Consider the following 23,268-nt stretch of genomic DNA (forward strand, 5'->3'; position numbering starts at 1 on the left):
TAATTTCATGATCAGGCTGTGTTGTAAAATAAAATAGATAAATATAGATCAAGCATATAGAACTTAAGTTTGATTTTTATTGTAATTTAACTGAATGAATCAGTGTCTGGTGTATTTACTTATAAAATTCAAGATTGAAAGCAGATCTTTGCATGCCAGTTTTCAGATCAAAAATGACATTTTTTTGTGGGTCAGAATAACGTGCCTTTATAGTAATGTTTAACTGTAGAAAAAATGTTGACATTATTTTAATAACAATAAGAACATCAAAAACTGTCATTAGTTTTATATGTGTTCACAACCATTGTTATATATTTCATATTCTCTAAATATATCTTAAGCATATTATTGCCCTAATATAAGTTTGCTTTTTAAAAGACCATAATATTTATAACAATAGTACATTACTGTAGCCATTCCCAAAGAAACTTTGCCCAATATGCTTTTAATCCTTGGTACCAATTTCTACCCTTTAATATTTGTTAAATGTGGCTTTTTTGTTGTCTGTGTTCTGGCATCTGACTAAAGTTACATTAATGGCAAACAGCATTTATCATAGTGTTTAATTTTATTTAGAAACACATAAAATGTCATCCTAGATTTTATAATTATTTTTAGGGTTTTGTCATATTAAATCATTGGATTAAAACAGAAATAAATTGCTCATGAATAAATTTCAAAAATTTTACTTTTACGTTTTAATATGCTTTATAAACTATAAATCAAAAAAGAATTTTAATGTTTATCATATGTAAGATTTTGAAATCCTCTTGATAGATATATCAAGATAAGCAGTAAGTAGTATAAGTTTAGACTTTGACTTCCAAAGATCGGTTAATATCAAATGCACATTTTTAGTTTTGGCCTCAGGACTGTGTTCAAAGGTATGAGTGATGAGGGAATAAAAAACATTAGATGTGTATGCTTTATCTAACTGCAATTACTCAATTTAACCAAAGTTCAGTGAGTAAAGTGTAATTCTTGACAAATAGAGACAGAGAGAGGGACAGAGAGAGATTCATCTGGGCTATGCTACTTTCACAATTATTTTTAAAAACAGATTAAGAAAATGAAGCAAAAGGCAGAGAAGATAGAATACTTAATTACCAGAACACTCAAAAAAAGAAACTAACGTTTATTTGAATAGTAGATGACAAAATCTGAGAACATTGCAGAGATATAATAATTACATAAAGATTTAAATGATAAAAACAGAAATTAAATACTAGGTGTTTCACTAAGAACAATTTTCATGAATGTTTCAAAACAACATAGATCTTTATTACTTTTCATCATAGTTCCTTACATGCCTCAATGGTCTGACCAAACATTTTCTACTCTAAATGTCTCTCAATTTAATACTGTCTTGCTTAGAGCTGCTACTTTAACAAAAAGAAAGGCAACAAGAGCCATATGTAACCTTTGGACTCCAAAAGGAGAAAGATGAGAATGCCATTGGCAGATAGGTGCTACAGAAACACAGTGTATTCTTTGCCTTGAATCCTACCTTGAACATTTCTTGATAGTTAACAAGAAAGTTGACTGCCACGTCATTACTCAGAATCTGGAATAGGACAGTTACCGTTTTCAATATGTGCCGTTTCATTTAAGAGATTTTGGAAATTTAAAGTTTATCTATTTTGGAACGAACAATTTATTGAACAAGCTAGTATATTTACACATAACCTTTTGCAAGACAGAGAGAATTAAATATTTAGCAGCTAAAGTCAAAAGGACTGACTTGATTTCAGTTTGTAAAGTAAAACTTTTTGAAATACTAAAAAACAACTCACTTGTAATCATTTTTTTCTTCTTCAGAAGCAATAATCCCTTCTGTCACTGTCTTCAGCTCTGCCTTGGGTTTTCTACTGTTCTGTTCTTGGCGAACTGTTTCTGCTATTTGCTCAGTTAGCTGCTCTTGAGTAGCTTTCAAGCTGGATTCCATTAGAAGAAGTTTTTCATCTTGACTGGCAAGTTCTTGGGCTGAAAGATAAAACAAGAACATTGCCTTTTAAAAAACTAAGCTAATGTGTTTTTTTTTTTTTTCTTTTGTTTTTGGTTTAAATTTTATGCAATGCAACTTTGAGGAAGATTTAAACAGATCCTTCTTGTCCAAATACAAGCTCATGCATTCAAATGTTCAGATTCCTTTATTTAAAACACAAGTAAACAAACGTATGTATGAAGAGATACAAGATGCGTGTCAGTAATCTCGAGTTTATAAAACATTTGAATTCAAAAATTAGATGTTTTAATCAGACAACAATTCCCTGAGCTTATTTTTGAGACTTCTGCTGCTACATAAGTGTATTATAAAAGAAGAACATTAATGTATACTTTTCTTGTTCTTTCTTTAGCATAGGCCTCGGGTATATGTATATATGTTCATATAGACAAAGACTGATACGTTATAAATTATGCCAAAATGATGGCTCTCCACTGATTTATTTTCATGTATAATACTTATGAAATTTAAACACTTTTTCAAGGTCATCCAATAGATGGCAGTCTTTCATTAGACCAAAGCAGACTTAGGCAGTATGCTTCAAGCTCTCAAAAAATAAGTGATTTAAAGACAAAGACATTTTTCCTTTGTTCTTTGTTGACCGTATTCCTAGAGATATATATCTGTATATTTTATTCGCGTATTTCCCGTTTATAAAGTATTTATCTGTTTTTTTCTTTTCAAATTTCCTCAAAAACATTATCAATTTTAAATGTTTTCAGGTTTTTTAATTTTATTTTTAATCACATGTTTGGGTATATATTTATATACATTGCTAAATAGTGTCTTTTTAGAGGTATTCTTAAATATAACTGGATATATAATTCATTGCATTAAAGATCATGATATTTTATGAAAATTAGTAATTTCAATCTTGCAGTTCAAATGAAGAAAAAAAAAAAGAAATACTTTTAGTATCTCCAGATCAATATAAATAGAAATGGAGAAGGTCATATTTTTTCAAGAAAAGCATCTTCCCTTTTAATGATTCTCATTTTATGTCTAAAAAATGGTGTTTATATTAAGCTTCAATAAAGTTGGAAACCAAGGTATTACAGTCTTACATCAGAGGTATCTTTTACAGCCAACCTCATAAAGAAGAAACTCTATATAAATATTCTGCATTTATCAGTCATCTTTGAAGTTGAATGATGTCTCCCTTATAAATTAGATCTAAGAATATCTGATTCTCAGTTTCTTATTTATAGATTTTGAGCAACTGAGTGCTTATATTTTAATAAATATGTGCATACATGTTTGCTTTGTTTACTTGCAAGTATTCAAAATGACCAGTTTTGCCCCAGAAGAAATTACAGCATCTACTATTTTTATAGCTTAAACCTGCTATATATTAACAGTTTAAATTTGTGCCTCAGGAAACCACAGAGCTAACGCAAACAGCTAAATATTTAACAAGGAAGAATGCATCATCTAGAGCTCATCTTTATTAAATTTCAAATACATTGAAATCTCTCTGAACAAATGAGTAAAATGTTTAATAATTTCAACACATGTTCAAGTATGGGGAAAAATCCAATAAAGATTACAACAAGTTCAATTTCAAACTTTTTTTAAAAACCCTTCAAGGTTAAAAATATATACAGGCACTTTAGCTTTCCCTGCTCTTGACCAATAAGAAAATGTAATCAAGTAAAAACAATCAATATTTTCATAGTGATATGTTTTTAGCATTGTTAATGTAGTTGCATAAGTAAAGTGCAATGTTTCATTTTATATGCCTTTTCACCTTCCACAGTATACATATTTCTTATGAAAAAAAAAAAAAACTTATGCCAAAACTTTTTAAATAAGGAGAATTTTCAGACAGTGAAATTGAGAGGTTAACGGTCATTAAGTTAAAAGGACTTTGAGCAATCAGACTATATACAAACGATTATGGATATAGGTATGTTTCAGGAAGTTTCTTGTTTGAAGAACCTACCTGTACCAATAGACTGACTTCAAGACTACTTGAGTAAACTTGTGGCACATATACAAAAAAGACCTTTTATCAACTATGTATGATGTGAATTTTCTACGAAGTTTGCCACTTCAAACTGACTAAGAGATTTATGTCCCACAGTTCTCCTAAGAGTCTACTCTAATTCATTATATGCTGGTTAAAAAGGGGTAAATTATTTTAAGTTTACCTATGCCTTGGACTTGAGCCGGAGTTGATCCCAAGCCAGAGGCGCTCGCAGCTGCATGCTTTATTTACAATCCCTTTGTCAGACTTACAACTGCCCCAGGCTATAACATAGTGTACCTAATGTTCAAACTGGCAGGTAATCTTATGTCAAACATACTTCTTTGATTTAAAGTGATCAATAGATTCTTGTAAAGAGGTAATTTCTCTGATGTTTCCACCTTGCCTTTTTTACAGGTGATTCACACAAAAGCCTGCTTATATGATGTACGAACAATAAACAGAAAGCTATAATCATGTTTTTTCAGATGTTTCCGGTGCACAACGATTTTGGATCGATACACTGTGTAATACAATTATCTGCAATGATCTGGTTGTATTGAAAAAGAATTTGCAGGAGATCTCTAGGGGGTTTTATCCAGAAACACGTATCTGGCAACGTTGTGAATAGTGGAAGGAAAAATTAAGGGGTTGACGATGGCTGTCTATTATGTACCCAGTGACTTCATTCAGATATTATTTCATGAAAGTATTACACCACAAACTTTAGTCAAACAATAGCTCACATGTAATAAAGATAATAATGCTCATAGCTTCATACTATTTATTTACGTGAAAAAAAAACTTAGCAAACATATAGACTTCTAATTATAGAGATTCAATGTTGTGTGAATATTATGCATCACAGATTATAAGCACAATTGATTACTTATTTATGCTATGAAATAATAAATTATATTATTTCTATCTTATCTAAGTTATGTAAATACTAGCGTCTGTGAAATACTTTGATATCTCTCCAACTACATTTTTTTTTACTAGAATGTTAAGATTCTAGGCAGAATATCAATTTGAACTGTTTAAGAGCACTATAAAATATGCCCTTTATTTCAAGCTTCTTTTTTCCCAAATGAAGATTTGCAAAATCAGGGAAAAAGCTAAGATAGAAGAAAGTCTGTATCCAAAAGACATTACACAGTTTCTGCAAAGATCTCTGTGTGTGTAAACAACTCAGTTTTGTTTTTATGGTTCTTTGGAAGATGTTGACTCTTAGCAGCACCTTCCTCAAAGCCTGAAAAGATCCACATTTTCTATTTTGAGCCTCTAATCATATACCTGGAACATGAAATTCTCTTTTGTCAGGCTGAACAGATTTCCGTACTGGTGAAGCTCACAGTTTGGGGTACACTGGTTTCTCTCACAAAGCCCTGCTCTATGCAGATTCGGCAGGTCCCCACGTGGCTGCTGGAGACCTGCTCTGACGACTAGGAAGATTGCTCTTCGCAAAGCTTCCCTCCCTGTAGATCCTGGGATTTTCTTTCAGTCTCCTGACTGCACTGTCTAGGCGCCTCCCCCTTATCCACTTTGACTTTGATGGCTTCCTGTGCCTGCAGGAGACCAGCTTCTGACTTTCTTAGAAAGTCCTATTTTTTTGCGTATTGCCTGTGAAGACAAAAAGCATTCCAATAGCGCCTTTTATGATGGACTTTTTATATTGCATCCTGCTATTTTGAGCTATAGGATACTGGAGATTATACAACTCCTCATTAGCAACTGGGTCAAGTATCCACATCTTTTCTAGGATCAAAACCTTAAAGGGACTTTCATTAAAAAAAAAAAAAAAGTCAGTTGGAAGATTCACCCACCATTAGCCTAAATGAAGTGTTAATCAATACATAAAGGTTCCAAGACTAAAGAATACTATATCCCATGATTCTTAGGGAATTAAAAAGGAGACTTGTTAGATCAAAATGAATACTTTCTCTTTAAACTGTAAAGAAGAATTTAATGAATACAAAAAGTGTATTTAATCTCTTAGAGTTAACACCTATATGGCTCTTTCATTCAGCTCTAAAGCAAACTACACTAATGTGACACACAGGGAAATCCCTTCACCATAAAGATAATTATGATACCCTCCTAATGACTTCTCCACAACACTTGAACTAATTAGCTTTAGAAGAACACAATGTTTGTCACTTTCTTTTTCAATTGTATTGCCTTTCTAACAGCACCAGGTCTCAGCTTTAAATTTGAGTGAGGAAAGAAATAAAAAATAATCGAAGGTTAAAATGATAAACTAATGTGCTTCCTTAAAAGAAAATTCACCAAACTTTACCGGTGTTGTTTTCATATCCATCAATATGGTATTCCTGGCTGTTTTTTTTATTGGCTCCCTGCCACACCTTGACACTCTATCATGCTCCATCATGCTTCTTTAATCTGAATATTTAGTGTTCTTTCATGTCTTAATTACAGCAAATTGCGGCAGAGTTGGCACCATTTCTTGAAATTAATCCCAGAGTACTTTGTTTCTGTCAAGCAGTCAAAGCCTTGGAGAATAATAGTAAATGTTATTGCAGATCTAAATTTAAATGACTGTCTATGTATTTAACTTAAGCCTTTAATTATTCGTGCCAAACTGTTTTTGGTTCAAATGTTAAACATTATTCATTGAGAATGTAGAATTAGATTAGACAGTTAAAACCTGCAGACATGTTTGGCTATAATTTTAGCACAACAATTATCTATATTAACATATTTTCTCAGGTGTACAAAACTTAGTAAATGGCATGTGATATCTTCTTATGAATATGTATTTCAATGTTCCATTACTTCTGTCATTATTAATAAAAGGTATGGATTTAGGTCCATTTGATTCTAAATGGCTTTTCCCTAACCAATTGTTAAATTGTAAGCCCAACCCAAGAATGATTTGGTATTACTATTGCTAATAGTCTTTAAACAATTCAACATAATGAAGCACTTCAAAAGTTCTTACAAACGTAAGAGTTATATTGTTTTGTTTGTTTTCTATGGAAAATTTAAAAGTCCTAGAACTCTCAATGACCAATTTTTCCATGCCCTTATTCTGAGCAGGCTGTACAAATATCCAGAGTCAAAAAAACAAAAAACAAAACAAAACAAAACAAAAAAAACCCCTACGTTATAAAAGTTATAGGGCTTCCCTGGTGGCGCAGTGGTTGAGAGTCCGCCTGCGGATGCAGGGGACACGTGTTCGTGCCGCGGTCCGGGAAGATCCCACGTGCTGCAGAGCGGCTGGGCCCGTGAGCCATGGCCGCTGAGCCTGCGCTTCCGGAGCCTGTGCTTCGCAACGGGAGAGGCCACAACAGTGAGAGGCCCGCGTACCACACACACACACAGACACACACACACACACACACACAAATTTATAAAATAATGTTAGCTTTAAAAGTACTAGGAAACAGAATTCATTATTCATCTTTTATGTATATATGTTTAAAGATTTAGAAATTGGAAAATTCTGGGATGTAGAGACTACCTATTTGTTGATTAGATTTCAGATAATTGATTTTCACCCTAAATTTTGAAAAAGGAAAACTATTCTTAAGAATAATAAAAATTGCATACATTGTAAAGTGAATATATTTTTTAGTGAACATAGTAGGAGACTGTGTATTACAGTGGTACACTTAATGAACCCCCATCAAGAAATGAGCTCCAGGTAGATCAGGACTTTGTCCTATTATCTACCTGTGTGTTGCCAGCTTCTAGCCCAGAGTCCTATATTTAGCTCTCTATACAATAAGAGCTTAGTCAATTGAATTGGATAGATGGTGTTAATTTCACCTGTCAGACATGTGTCATTTTCCCCACTAGGAAAAATGTGTCGTTTGCTTTGCCTCTGAAATACAAAGTGAATAGGGAAGGATTTACACTTACAGTTTTGGCAGATTTATCTTCAAGCCATCTACAGGCGTAAGTTAATAAATACTGCTTTTTTATTTAGTTTTAATATCTATCTAAATGAAGCTAGATGGCATTTCTATTACCAACACTTGAGGTATATATTGAATTTAGAGACAAACGAGAGAAAGATGGATTCACAAAATTTATGGTAAAATAGATATTTCTCAATAATTCAGAAAAAATGTACAAAGCAGTGTTTCCAGTTCTGTCTCCTTATCAATAGCAATGCAATTTTTAAACAGATATCTGTTTCCCCCATGTCTCAGAATCTCAAGGGTGTAGCTGATCTTTCTAACTACAAAGTTTCCTGGCAGCTGTAAAGTCGCTTTCAAGCTGTGTTATCTGCTGTTCTAGCTGAGCAAGTTCCACTTTGTGTTTCTGTTGGGTAGCTATTACATCCAAATGCAGTGACTGCAAGGTCTTTTCTAGCTTTCAAATGACAAGCAGCTTTCTCCCCCCCCCCCCATATTGGGCAAGTATATTAGCTGTTTCAGCTTTTTCTTCCTCTGTGATCTACTCACATTCTTAAACTTTCATAGATGTTTGCATTGCATTTAAAAACCATGGTTAAAATGAGAAATTAATGTGCATGATACCAGATATATTCCGTTCATTATATTCTCTAAACATTATTATAGACCTACTTAGAAAAAAATAAACAAACATGTCTTTCTGTTAGTACAGCTAATGCAAATGTAGAAACTGGGGAATATAAAAGTGAAACCAATTATCTCAGCCCTGGGGTAGTTTCACCTATACTGTTTTGACATCTTAGGGAGTCAAGCAGCTCTCATATTTTTACAAGAAGTCTAAAAGCAGGACTTCTATACATTTGTTTTATATAATTGAGGTGGTTCTCTCCTAAGAATTGTTCCAATATGCTTAGTCAATATGATGTCTTATTTTTACAATTAATTACCAGATACTTATCTAAATTAAAACTTTTATTGCATTTTATAAAAGCATTTTATATGAGTTTTCTTGTTTTGTCCTTATTGTAAGTTTGTAAAGTACCATCACTCCATTTTAGAAAGAAACTAAACTTCAAATTCTTTCGTCTTTCTACTATACTATACTATTATTTTTCCCGAGAGATTGGGTTTCATGATACCAATTAATGGGTTAATAAACTGATTTTTAAATAAAAACGTGTTTCTATTGCAATAATCATAATATAACATTGAGAATGATAACATCGTACTCAATGTAAACCTCAAATCAGTGCAAACCACGTATCTAAACGAAGTCATTTCTAAAATTTTGACATAATTTGAACTCTTTACCATACACTTATTTTGTGTGATAACTACAATTCCCACTTAGCAATAGAAAATAAATCTCTCTCTTCCTTGTTTTTTTTTTTTTTTTTTTTTTTTTTTGCGGTACGCGGGCCTCTCACTGTCGTGGCCTCTCCCGTTGCAGAGCACAGGCTACGCGCAGGCTCAGCGGTCATGGCTCACGGGCCCAGCCGCTCCACGGCATGTGGGATCTTCCTGGACCGGGGCACGAACATGTGTCCCCTGCATCAGCAGGCGGACTCTCAACCACTGCGCCACCAGGGAAGCCCATCTTCCTTGTTTTTTAATGGGGCTGGATTTTTCCCACTTGCATCGAGAGACGGCAATTTTGCATAGTGGAGGATTTCCTTGAAACCAGAAATGCAATTATTTTCAAAAGCCAGATAACACTGTTAGCTATTAATATTTAGTTTGACCATATTGTGGTTGGGATGTTGGTCAGAAGATAAGTAAAGATGGAAACGTGCCTAATAACAGAGAATAATTCGAAGAGTCCTGAAGAATTGGGGATACTACCCTGAATTCAGTCAACCCTGTGTTTCATAAAGTAGAATCAGGGAAACTAGTCTATAGGCAGTTAGTAAAAAGATTGTAAGGTAGAATACTAGAAGACACCAAAGATTATAAGTTAGAATCAAGAAATATTAGACTGTAGGCAGTGAGTACCCAGTGTTGTCGTAAGTATAGAGCAAAGTTAGTGTTTCCTCTAAATCTCATTTTACAAAGGGCCCTAACTGGAACCTACTGCTGTTTAATGTGTAATAAAATCAGAAAATTAGAATTTTGGCCAGTCTCATTATTAGGAGCTTAACTGATCATTTTAGATTGGGATTAAAAAATGAAATTCTGTAATTGCTACTCTATACAATATACTAGAATTAGGCCATTATTTTATCGAGGGCAGGGATTATGTTATTAGTTTTTCATTCAGCAGCTCTTGCTCTGCACTGACACATAGGAGTTGCTCACGAAGACCTGCTAGATTGAACTGAAGTCTTCAGCAGCAACAGTAAATATGAAAGTGTGACATGTTAAATACACACCCAGTTCTTACATTGGGAGGACAATATCCCTAAAGAGACCATATTATAAAAACTGATAAATTCACTAATTTGGAATTTTTTGTAATAAAAATGTGGCAATAAATGACTATTAGTTTCCAAAATTTGGAAAATGAGTAGCTTAGGAGAGTAACGGCAGTTAACAGTTGTAGTCTATAATATTCTCTCATAAGCATACAGTGAATTTTGTGAAAATAAATGTCTCGTTCTGAGGAAGAATCAAGATAGTTGATCATATTTATCACAAAGAACATACAAGTCTTTGAAAAGCAAAGTAAAAAAATCTCATAGCCAGGCTTGTTTAAAGATTCAAAAGTGGTATTCTTTGTACGTTTTCCAAAAAAAACCCAATATTTGTTATTTATATGCAGGTATGTGACTGTCAGCTAGAGCAGGACTAATTCTCACTGGAATTTCTGTGTCAGTGTTTTTTTTTATTATAATATAAAGTAGTCAAAATATTACATATGCCAACAGTTAATATATCATCATGTTGAACTGGAATCCAGAAGAGGGTTTCCAAGCAGATTTCAATTTCCATCAAAACTTCACTACTTATTAGCATGTAAACTTAATTAAACCATTAAGCCTCCTTGAGTCCCAATTTGGTCACCTTAAAATGAAGATGTAATACCTATCTCTTAGAGATTCTGTTAAGATAAAAATATAATAATAATACATCTGTACATTTCTAACATCGTAGGCACTTAGTAAAAAGTCTATTAATATTATTATACTGAGTGATTATTTTTTAACGTTAAAAGTGTATTTAAATTTAAGAAAGTTTAAAAATTATTATAGAGGGACTTCCCTGGTGGTCCAGTGGTTAAGAATTCGCCTTCCAATGCAGGGGACACGAGTTCGATCCCCCGTTGGAGAATTAAGATCCCACATACTGGGCTTCCCTGGTGGCGCAGTGGTTGAGAGTCCGCCTGCCGATGCAGGGGACACGGGTTCGTGCCCCGGTCCGGGAAGATCCCACATGCCGCGGAGCGGCTGGGAGCGTGAGCCATGGCTGCTGAGCCTGCGCTTCCGGAGCCTGTGCTCTGCAACGGGAGAAGCCACAACAGTGAGAGGCCCGCGTACCGCAAAAAAAAAAAAATCCCACATACCGCAGGGCAACTAAGCCCGCGTGCTGCAACTACAGAACCTACGAGCTCTGCAGCCCGTACGCCACAACTAAAGAGCCCACGAGCCACAACTACTGAGCCCACGCACACCACAACTAGAGAGAAACCCACACACTGCAATGAAGAGCCCACATGTTGCAACAAAAGATCCTGTGTGCCGCAACTAAGACCCAAAGCAGCCAAAAATAAATAAATAAATATTTTTAAAAAGTAGTATAGAGCCACCATGTATAAAAGTTACTCTACTTTTTAATCTCATTGTTTCTGAAAAGTGACTTTCTCCTTATGTTCTTATACCAATATGTTTTGAAGGATTTCCTCAGCAATCATGTGTTTGTCTCCTTAATATATTTTTTTATATTATAAAATAAGTCTATTAAGGAAAGTCTATGGAATTTTTTAAAACAATCTGCTTTGTTAGATTATTAAGAAATAAATCATAATTCAATAAAAAATTACCTTTGACAGAGTAATGTGCCATCATTATTTTTTACTTATTTTCAAATGGAAGACTCTGGTGTTCTCTTTCTGAGAGTTGGAGGTTTAACCCCACATGATCTAATGTTAACCACACATGATCTAATCTAGGGGTCAGAAGTTAAGATATAGACTAATAAAACCATCAGGTCAGAATTTGGTTGTCAAGTCAGACATAACAACATAAGGCCACTATAGTGGCTAGAAGAGAGAGAAAGAGATTCTATGTGCGTTTGTGAGTACAGCAGTGATGGGGTCCTGGAAGGAAAAGAATCTAGTTCAATGAGAATGAGATTAAGATACCAAAAGTGCAGAATATCCATGAAGGAAGTAGGTGCCAGCAACTAGCTGCTGCTTCTTAACTGTGGCCAGTAGATAACCTTTGAGTGATCTGCCTGCTTTACTTTCTCTATGAGGAGCTGTGGGATAAATAAACATTATCCATAAACAAGCAAAATAAACATTTTATTGTCTCACAGATTGGTTCATGGACTTTATTGATTGTTTCTATTAAGTTTGCCCCTCTGGCATGTAGAATTATGTGATGTACTCAGAGGTCTTCACAAGGCCCAGTTTACATAGGTATTCATGAGTGTCTTACTGATAAGGAAGGAAAAGTAGGGTCAGGGGATGTACATAAAAATAAATTTTAGGCATATCAAATAAATTGACATACTACTAGAGGAATTTCCATTGCAACACTTGAGAAGACTAGCATACATAACAGTTTGAGGTAGGAAAGCAAATAAATGCCTGCTCTTTCTCTCAGGATAGGGGGTATCTGTGGGCACAGAGCTCATAAAAGCATAACCAGTAAGTGATGTTACTCAGGCTTGCTTCCCAGGACGTCTTAGGTGGACTTTGAAAAAGTTTTGCGTAAACTGTAAGTACTACCTTAAATTAATGCATTTTCTTGAAGTTATGTGTCAGGCACTATTCTAAGTGTAATTTTATTAATTTCATTTAACTTAAGAAGATTAGAATCCTGCTGGAAGATGTTCTGTAGATAAGGTGCTGAAAAAGTAATGATCAATTGAAATTTTCTCCAGAAAATGGGCAATAAATTGATAAAGAAAGTAGAAGTCACTAGGAATAATTTTTGCCAGTAGCTGCCCCTGTCACAAACAGAGGAAACTGATGATAACTGCTATCACTATATAAAGTTCAAAATGGTCTACATGGCTTTCAGGCCCCATCTATCTCAAAAGTGTCATTTCCCCATTACACAGTAAAATTTCAGTTGTGCTGGTTTTCTTTTAGTTCTCGGAATGCCCCAAACTCCTTCCTTTCCACATCAGGCCCCAGTCCATGTTGTCCCTTTACTCTGAATGTTCTTTCTGCACACTTCCTTGGCCCCCACCACCTTTAACCCTGTTATCACCCTCAATTTTTAGTATCATCTTAAATTGCACCTTCTCAGAAAGCCCTCCCTACCCAATCCACTAGAGGAGGTAAGGCTCCTTTGACATACACCCTCCTCAATCTTACACATTTTCACAGGATTTTAAATAATTGTAAGTTTAAAAAATTGTCTCATTATGTGTGCAATGTCATTTCCTCCCACGAAATTTTATGTTCTCTGCATGCATGGGCAATTCTAACATGGACTGTGTTCTCTGTACCTAGCTAGTGCTTGGCAAAGGCTTGTAATCTTATGCCTGATGTCTAATATGTGAACAAACTAAATACATACATACTTACATAAACAAACACACTAACTCCCACTGAAAGAACTACCACTGGAATAGTGTTAGATTGATAAACCTATGTGATTCAACTATGACATACAGATGAAAGTTTACAATTATTATTTTCCTTTTTATTTGGAGAACTTCCTTTAAAGGTAGTTTAAACATTCTTTAAAGATAGGTAGGCTGATGACAAATTCTCTTAATTTTCCTTCATCTGAGAGTGTATTTATTCCTGAAGAATATTTTTGCTGGTTATAGAATTCAGGGTTGACAGTTCTTTTCTTTCAGTACTTGAAAAATGAATTACACTTCCCTCTGAATCCATACTTTCAGATCAGAAATCTACTATCATTCAAACCAATGTTCCTGTATAGGCAATGTATCATTTCTCTTTAGCTGTATGTAAGATTTTTTCTTTGTCTTTAGTTTTCAGTAGTTTGATCATGATACATCTTAACACGGACATCTTTGGGTTTATTTTGTTTGGGTTTTACTCAACATCTTGAATCTGCTGGCTTATGCATTTAACCAAATTTGGGAAATTTTCAGCCATAATTTCTTTGAATAGTTTTTCAACCCCATGCTCTATTTTCTTCTCATTTTGGGATTCTGATAATAAGAATACTAGATTTTTTTTGATATTGATCTACACGCCATCGAAGCTCTGTTAACTATTTTTTCTTTACTGTTCAGATTAGGTAATTTCTATTGTCTATCAAGTTCATGATTCTTTCCTCCGTTGTTTCCAATCTACTATTGAGCTGGTGCAGTGAGATTTTATTTCATTTTTCATATTTACATTTTTACATTCTATATTTCCTCTTTGTATTTTAAAATATATTCCATTTTTGCTGATATTTTCTATTTTTTCACTTATTAAAAGAGCTCATAATTGCTCATGAAGCAAGTTTATGATTACTGCTTTCAAATCCTTGCCAAATAATTCCAATAGCTGAATTATATCAGTGTTGGCATCTACTGATTGTCTTTTGTCATTCAAGTAGTGATTGTTCTGGTTCTTGGAATGATGTGTGATTTTGGATTGCATTTTGGACTTCTAGGATATGTTGTGAGATTCTGGATTCAATTTAATCTGTTTTAGTGGAGATTCACCCTGTTTAGTTGTAGCACATAGGTCTGTGTGGAGGTACAGGTTCAGATACCCACTGGGCTCTACTGACACTATCCCTGAAAAAGCAGATAATGGCATTGTACTACCTAGTTGCTGGTGGATAGGGATAGAACTCAGCTCCCTGTTAATCCACAAATATACTACCCTATCAGCAAAAGCAGAATGCCAGTTAGTACTGCCTCGCACTGTCTTGTACTGCCTCACTGCTGACAACAGGGTGGAGAACAGTGAGGATGGAGGTTCATCACTCCACTGGGCTTCATTGATACTGGGGGAGATGTGGGTGCAACGTCCTGAATAACACCAACTCACACTGCTTTATTCCACCTTGTTACTGCCTGGTAAGGTGAAAGTTCAGCTCTTTGCTTAGCCCAAACAATAACAATCTGGTGAGATAATCAGAGCACTATCTGTTGCTGTCTATTGGCAGTAGGGGAGAGATGTGTGGAACTTTGGCTCTGTGCTCAGCTCCCCTGATACAAAGAATGGGGGGGCGGGGCGGGGGAGTTTTTCCACTGGTATTTAGGTGGAGTACAGTGGGCATTGTCAATAAGTTTACTACTCTATTAGGCTATCCTTATCCTTTTCCTTCTTCTTTGGCTAGGTAGAACAGGCTTCTCTTGGGTCTTTTTGTCTATATCTTTTGATAGTTTCAGATTGCAGTCCCCTGTGCCTCAACCTGGCTATATAGAAGGCAAAGATAACACACACGGAGCTCACTGTCTTTTCATTCCTCAAATCCCATGGTCCTTAGTCAGCCCATATTTTTTTTTTCCATCATTCAGAGTCTTCCTATGTTTGCTTGTTGTATTATGCTCACGTTTTTAAGTTGCGTCAGGAAGGAAAATTTTTCTCTACCCTTGTAGGTATTTTTGATTCATTTAGTAATTAAATTGATGTAAGGTAGATTAACAGGAGAAAAACAAACTTAAGTTCATGTATACAGGAACCACCCATAGACATGAGAGGCTCTCAGACATTCAGGCAATTGAGGCTTATATGTCATCCTGAGCTAAGGAGAAGCGGATAGGGGTCTAGGTCCTCAAAGGGAAGGAAGACAATTCACAGCAAGATGGGAAGAGCAAATGTTTGGTAAACAAGTGTTTTCCATGCCTAACAGAGACAATTTGACACAGAGAGGACTCTGAACAGGTCCTGTCAAGCTCTGCCAGCTTATTACACGTAGCCCATACTCTTTATAGCTATCTCTGGTGATAGTTTCTTGCTGGACCAGGCCCTTTATTTAAAAATTATTTTAGGCAGTTAAGGCGAAGGTCAAAAAGCTTTCTTTTCTTGAATCTGCTGTGTCTTGATTGCCTTTAGCTCAAAACAATCCACATGCCAACACGGCACATTTTGAGGCAGCTTATTCTGTTCTTCAGTTGATAAGAATTACAACTTGAAATTACATCTTCAAGGAATACTTGTATGTATGCATATATCTCTACATATATTTGTTTACATATACAACTATATATACCCATATATATCTAGCTATCCATATATATCCGGATGGATAGGTAAATAGATATAGATAGATAGATAGATAGATAGATAGATAGATAGCTCCCTATATATGCAATGTATATATAGTGGCATTGTATATATTTTTATGCATTCATATAGAATGTGTCAGTACTTATGAGTTATATCCATTAGCATTTTTTTCTTTTATTCTTTAAAAAACTTGTGTTCCTGCAAGTAGCCAACCATTTGTTGCTGTTGTTGTTGATGTTCTGAAAAATGGATAAAGTAGAAATTTTATTTAGCAAATTTACTCTTTATTAGTGATATTCTATATTAAACTAAGTTTGTGTTAGGAATCAGCAGTGTGAGTATTAATTCTTTCATTACCACTCATGACTCTAGGCAAGTTAGAGAATTTCCCTGAGTGTCACATTTCTCATTTGGAAGTGGATTTTGTGGGTATGTGATGGAATATATTACCTCTACAATCCTTTCTAGCTCTCAAGCTTTCTTTTTAAGTTTTTAAAACATAAACTTTAAAATTTGCATACTTATTCTTTAGAGATACTAGAAACAAAATATTGCTCAAATCAGTCAAAAACAAACTACTTTGTATATTTTGGAATAGGAAGAATAAGTATTTAACACTATCTCACCAAGTAAATTTTGCTTTTCTTGGAGACACTAGCATTTATAATAAATTTTTTCCTTAGTCCAATCCTTCTATGACAGCCACAGCTGTGCCTTCTCTGAGCCCTCTCCACTCTGGTGGGTGGCCTGCTGTTTTTCTTTAGGAGGTCTCAGATATGCTCTTGCTAATACTTAAGACCTATCTCTCAAACTTGAGCCTTATCTCTCTAATGAATGCCTGTTCACCCTCAGAGCTAAGTGCCCAGGGAGAACCAAACCTCTTGATCCTTGCTTTATGAACATTTACTTACTGGATCTCAGGGTCAGAAGCTCTGTGTTGTAGTCACTCTGGTATTGTACTCTCTCCAGGAATCTAGGGTTCAAACAGCCCCTGCAGCCACTAACTGCTATGGTGATAGATGGCCTCAAGCTGGTTTGACTGCTCCGGACTTCAGGTATATGAATTCCTGTAAGTCTGGACTTGCTACTGCACTGCTCTCAAACCGCAGTGTTCCTTCTGCTCTCTCTAGGCAGCCTACCTTTAATGAGGTGCTTTCGTAGCAGCTTGGCTCCCACCTTATCCAGGCGTCTTTTATGCTAGTCCAGGCAAAGCCCAGAGCGAACCACCTTATTTTTAGTGTTCTTCTACAGCACCTATTCTAGTCTCATTCCTTCTTTCAATAAGAACAGAAAATGCAGATAAAAGCCCTGCATTATACTCTTTTCTTATTATACCATGATATGCATTGATACAAGGCCATGGTATTTTTCTCCTAATCAGGACAGACATTTACCTCCATTAGTACGATAATCAGATGCTGTCTATTGCCCTCAGAAAGGAATCCGAATGTACAGCTTATACTAAAAGTCTTTTTAAGTCTTATGTGAGAGTAGAATTTTAAGGAATTTCAAGGAAATGGTTAGATAATAGCCCTATAGAAAGAGAGATGGATAAACGTAATAGACAGATTAAGATAAGAGAGGGAAAAGGAGAGAGATGAGAGAAAGTTGTTCGATCTCTACTCTAGATGTATTAGTTTTAGTATATCTTCTTCTCAATTTGACCACTAACTGAATCAGTTTTTTTGGTTTGTTCATTCTTAAAATTTGAAAAATGTTACATTTAAATATTACATTGGTGTTTCATTTGAGTTTATCTTGAATGCAAAACTACCAATGTATACATTGCATTTAATGCTAAACTACCACTATATATCTAATTAGTTAAACAAATTGCATACAAAAGTAAATAGTGTAGAACTGAAAGACCTAACAATTAATTCTGGTCCAGGGAAACCTCTGCCCCTTCACACAAACACAAAACAAAGCTGAGATGAAATGCAGGATAGAATGCAAAGGAAAATATAGCACTGGACATTCTTGAGACTTGAAAGAAAAATCGGAGAATAAGCCATTAACCATGAAGTCATTTACTAAAGACTAACAATGATTCAAGTCACCTAGGAGTTACCACCTGGGCGTTAGGCACTAGGACCACCAGTGAAAAAAATGTCAAATGTCCCCAAATGTTATTCAAATGCTATAATGCCATATATGTTGGTACTAGAGCAGTCAGGTTCAGGGAAATAGCAGAATAGGTGCATACATGGAATAAGACTCACTTAGTCTTGATTAGTATGATTCTGGGTAATGTTTGGTAGGTTTTATTTAATGTTTTGTAAACTGGTGTCATGGGTGAGATTAGTTTGGAGTTCTCTTTATTTTTCTTCTTTTTTTTGGAGGGGCAGGGGACTATGTAGCTGATGGACTATATCTTTTGGACTACATCTTTTATCACTGTTTGGTGTCAATATTTTGCCGATTTCATAAAAAAAAATGTTAGAAGCTCTCTTCTTTTTTCTGTGCTTCAAAGGATTTTATATAGCTTTGGAATTAACTCTTTCTTAACAAACTGCTCTAGGAAACAGTCCACTTTTTGAGCATAGCTCTTTGACAAATCTGTTTCTTAGGTGGTATTAATCTGTTCAAATTATCTATCTGTTCTGTGATTGGTAGTGGCAGTTTACATTTTCCTAAAAAATTATGTATATATATATATGTATATATCATTCAAGTTTGTAAATGTGCTTACATAGAATGGAGAAAATTAGTCTCTCATGATTTAGGTAACATCCCCTATATCTGTGATTATTTCTATTATCAGTGTGTATGTCATGTATTTGTGTGATATCAATTTTCCCTGTTTGGTTTAGAAAATTATTTATATTTTATATTATCTTAATTTTCCTCCAAAATAGTTCACTTGTTTATTAGGTCTATTAATGTTACTGAGGTGACTTTTGGAAAGCCCCTAGGTAACTTGAGGATGGAGTCTGGTTGCCAGGGGAACCCACTTTGCAATTAGTGGGTTGGACTTTCAATCCCATCCCACCACACCCTCACCTCTAGGGAAGGGAAAACGTCTGGAAATTGAGTTCAATCACCAATGGCCGATGATTTAATCAACCATACCTAGGTAATGAAGTCATCATAAAAACCAAAAAGGATGGGGTTTTGAGAACTTCCAGTGAATACATGGAGATATGGGGAAAGCGGTGCACCCAGAAAGCATAGAAGCATGGCATCCTTTCACCATACCTTGCCTTATGCATCTCTTTCAACTACCAGTTCCTAAGTTATATCCTTTTATAAAATAAATGGATATAAAATGTTTCTCTAAATTCTGTGGTCCACTCTAGTAGATTAATAGAACCCAAGCAGGTGGTGGTGTGACCCTCCTACTTATAGCTGTTTGGTCAGAAACACAGGTAGCAACCTGGACTTGTGTTTGGCCTCAGAAGTGTGTGTGTGTGGGGGGGGGGGGGGGAGGGCCAATCTTGTAGTACTGAACCCTTAACCTGTGCTATCTGATGCTATCTCCTGGTAGATAGTATCAGGATTAAGCTAATACCTTGGTGGCCTTGAAAAAAAAATACACATCAGAGCTAATAAGTACATAACAAGTTCATCATTAGAGAAATATAAATTAAAACTACAAGATACAATTTCATATCCACTAGATCAGCTATCAAAAATAAGACTAACAGGGCTTCCCTGGTGGTGCAGTGGTTGAGAGTCCGCCTGCCAATGCAGGGGACGCGGGTTCGTGCCCCGGTCTGGGAAGATCCCACATGCCCCAGAGCAGCTGGGTCCGTGAGCCATGGCCACTGAGCCTGCGCGTCTGGAGCCTGTGCTCCACAATGGGAGAGGCCACAACAGTGAGAGGCCTGCGTACCACAAAAATATAAATAAATAAATAAATAAAAATAATAAGACTAACAATAACAAACAGTGGTGACAATGTGGAAAAATATCATACAATTCTGGGAGGATGTGAGATGGTATAGCTACTTTGGAAAAGAGTTTAGAAGTTTCTCAAAAAATTACACATAAAATACCATAGAACCCAACACTTGTAGGTCTATACCCAGGTTATATGAAAATGCAAGTCCACAGAAAGACTTGCACATGAATGTCCATAGCAGCATTATTCACAATAGCCAAAAAGTGGAAACAATCTAAATGTCCATCAATTGATAAGTGAATAGACAAAGTGTTGTATATCCATACAATAGAATACTACTCAACAATAAAAAGGAAGGAATTCCTGGCCAGGCTATGTCCTGGATTAACTTCAGAAAACATTATTCTAAGTTTAAGAAGATAGACACAAGAGACAACATGTCATATGGTTACAGGTACATAAAATTTCCAACTAGGGCAATTTATTTTTTAACTTCTTTATTAGAGTATAATTGCCTTACAATGGTTATGTTAGATTCTGCTGTATAACAAAGTGAATCAGTGATACATACACATATATCCCCATATCTCTTCCCTCCCACCCTCCCTAACCCACCCCTCTGGGTGGTCACAAAGCATCCAGCTGATCTCCCTGTGCTATGTGGCCACTGCCCACTAGCTATTTTACATTTGGTAGTGTATATACGTCTAGGCCACTCTCTCACTTCGTCCCAGCTTACCATTCCCACTCCCTGGGTCCTCAAGTCCATTCTCTACATCTGAGTCTTTATTCCTGTCCTGCCCCTAGGTTCTTCAGAACCATTTTTTTTTTCAGATTACACATATATATAGGTTAGCATACGGTATTTGTTTTTCTCTTTCTGACTTACTTTACTCTGTATGACAGAATCTAGGTCCATCCACCTCACTACAAATAACTCAATTTCATTTCTTTTTATGGCCGAGTAATATTCCATTGTGTGTGTGTGTGTGTGTGTGTGTGTGTGTGTGTGTGTGTGTGTGTGTGTGTGTATATATATATATATATATATATATATATATGCCACATCTTCTTTATCCATTCATCTGTTGATTGACACTTAGGTTGCTTCCATGTCCTGGCTATTGTAAATAGAGCTGCAGTGAACATTGTGGTACATGACTCTTTTTGAATTATGGTTTTCTCAGGATATATGCCCAGTAGTGGGATTGCTGGGTTGTATGGTGTTTTATTTTTAGTTTTTTAAGGAAGCTCCATACAGTTCTCCATAGGGGCTGTATCAATTTACATTCTCACCAACAGTGCAAGAGGGCTCCCTTTCCTCCATACCCTCTCCAGCATTTATTGTTTGTAGATTTTAAAGATGGCCATTCTGACCAGTGAGAGGTGATATCTCATTGTAGTTTTGATTTGTATTTCTCTAATGATTAGTGATATTGAGCATCCTTTCATGTGTTTGTTGGCAATCTGTATATCTTCTTTGGAGAAATGTCTATTTAGGTCTTCTGCCCATTTTTGGTTGTTTGTTTTTTTGATGTTGAGCTGCATGAGCTGCTTGTAAATTTTGGAGATTAGTCCTTTGCTTCATTTGCAAATATTTTCTCCCATCTGAGGGCTGTCTTTTCGTCTTGTTTATGGTTTCCTTTGCTGTGCAAAAGCTTTTAAGTTTCTTTAGCTCCCATTTGTTTATTTTTATTTCAATTTCTCTAGGAGGTGGGTCAAAAAGGATCTTGCTGTGATTTATGTCATAGAGTGTTCTGTCTATGTTTTCCTCTAAGAGTTTTATAGTATCTGGCTTACATTTAGACCTTTAATCCATTTTGAGTTTATTTTGGTGTATGGTGTTAAGGAATGCTCTAATTTCATTCTTTCACATGTAGATGTCCAGTTTTCCCAGCACCACTTATTGAGGCAGCTGTCTTTTCTCCACTGTATATTTTTGCTGCCTTATCAAAAACAAGGTGACCATATGTGTGTGGGTTTATCTCTGGGCTTTCTATCCTATTTCATTGATGTATATTTTGATTTTTGTGCCAGTACCATCCTGTTTTAATACCGTAGCTTTGTAGTATAGTCTGAATTCTGGGAGCTTGATTCCTCCTGCTCAGTTTTTCTTTCTCAAGATTGCTTTGGCTATTTAGGGTCTTTTGTGTTTCCATACAAATTGTGAAATTTTTTTTTCTAATTCTGTGAAAAATGCCATTGGTAGTTTGATAGGGGTTTCATTGAATCTGTAGATTGCTTTGGGTAGTATAGTTATCTTCACAATGTTGATTCTTCCAATCCAAGAACATGGTATATCTGTCTCTCCATCTGTTTGTATCATCTTTAATTTCTTTCATCAGTGTCTTATAGTTTTCTGCATACAGGTCTTTTGTCTCCTTAAGTAGGTTTATTCTTAGATACTTTATTTTTTTTGCTGCAGTGGTAAATGGGAGTGTTTCCTTAATTTCTCTTTCAGATCTTCCATCACTAGTATATAAGAAGGCAAGAGATTTCTGTGCATTAATTTTGTATCCTGCTACTTTACCAAATTCATTGATTAGCTCTACTAGTTTTCTGGTAGCTTCTTTAGGATTCTCTATGTATAGTATCATGCCATCTGAAAACAGTGACAGTTTTACTTCTTCTTTTCCAATTTGGCTTCCTTTAGTTTCTTTTTCTTCTCTGATTGCTGTGGCTAAAACTTCTAAAACTATGTGGAATAATAGTGGTGGGAGTGGACAACATTTTCTTGTTCCTGATCTTAGAGGAAATGGTTTTAGTTGTTCACCATTGAGAACAATGTTGGCTGTGGGTTTCTCATGTATGGCCTTTATTATGTTCAGGTAAGTTCCCTTCATTCTTACTTTCTGGAGGCTTTTCTATCATAAATCAGTGTTGAATTTTGTCAATAGTTTTTCTGCATCTATTGAGATGATCATATAGTTTTCCTCCTTCAATTTGTTAATATGGTGTATCACATTGACTGATTTACATATATTGAAGAATCCTTGCATTCCTGTGCTAAAACTCACTTGATCATGGTGTATGATCCTTTTAATGTGCTACTGGATTCTGTTAGCGAGTATTTTGTTGAGGATTTTTGCATCTATGTTCATGTGTGTTGTTGGCCTGCAGTTTTCTTTCTTTGTGACATCTTTGTCTGGTTGTGGTATCAGGGTGATGGTGGCCTCGTAGAATGAGTTTGGGATTGTTCCTCCGTCTGCTATATTTTGGAAGAGTTTGAGAAGGATAGATGTTAGCTCTTCTCTA

The 23,268-nt window shown here is 35.4% G+C and overlaps 1 long non-coding RNA gene across 4 annotated transcripts in view; it reads right to left on the reverse strand.

Annotated features, from left to right (window-relative positions):
- LOC307176271 overlaps positions 1-1,958 on the reverse strand; it is a 45,230-nt gene extending 43,272 nt beyond the window's left edge. For all 4 annotated transcript variants that reach the window (XR_013824684.1, XR_013824685.1, XR_013824686.1 and 1 more), the window contains exon 1: positions 1,794-1,958. This is a non-coding gene — a long non-coding RNA (uncharacterized lncRNA). The remainder of the gene's footprint in view (positions 1-1,793) is intronic.
- Between the last annotated feature and the right edge of the window lie 21,310 nt (positions 1,959-23,268).

Source organism: Stenella coeruleoalba (assembly GCF_951394435.1).
Source record: "Stenella coeruleoalba genome assembly, chromosome: 17".
Lineage (NCBI taxonomy): Eukaryota > Metazoa > Chordata > Mammalia > Artiodactyla > Delphinidae > Stenella > Stenella coeruleoalba.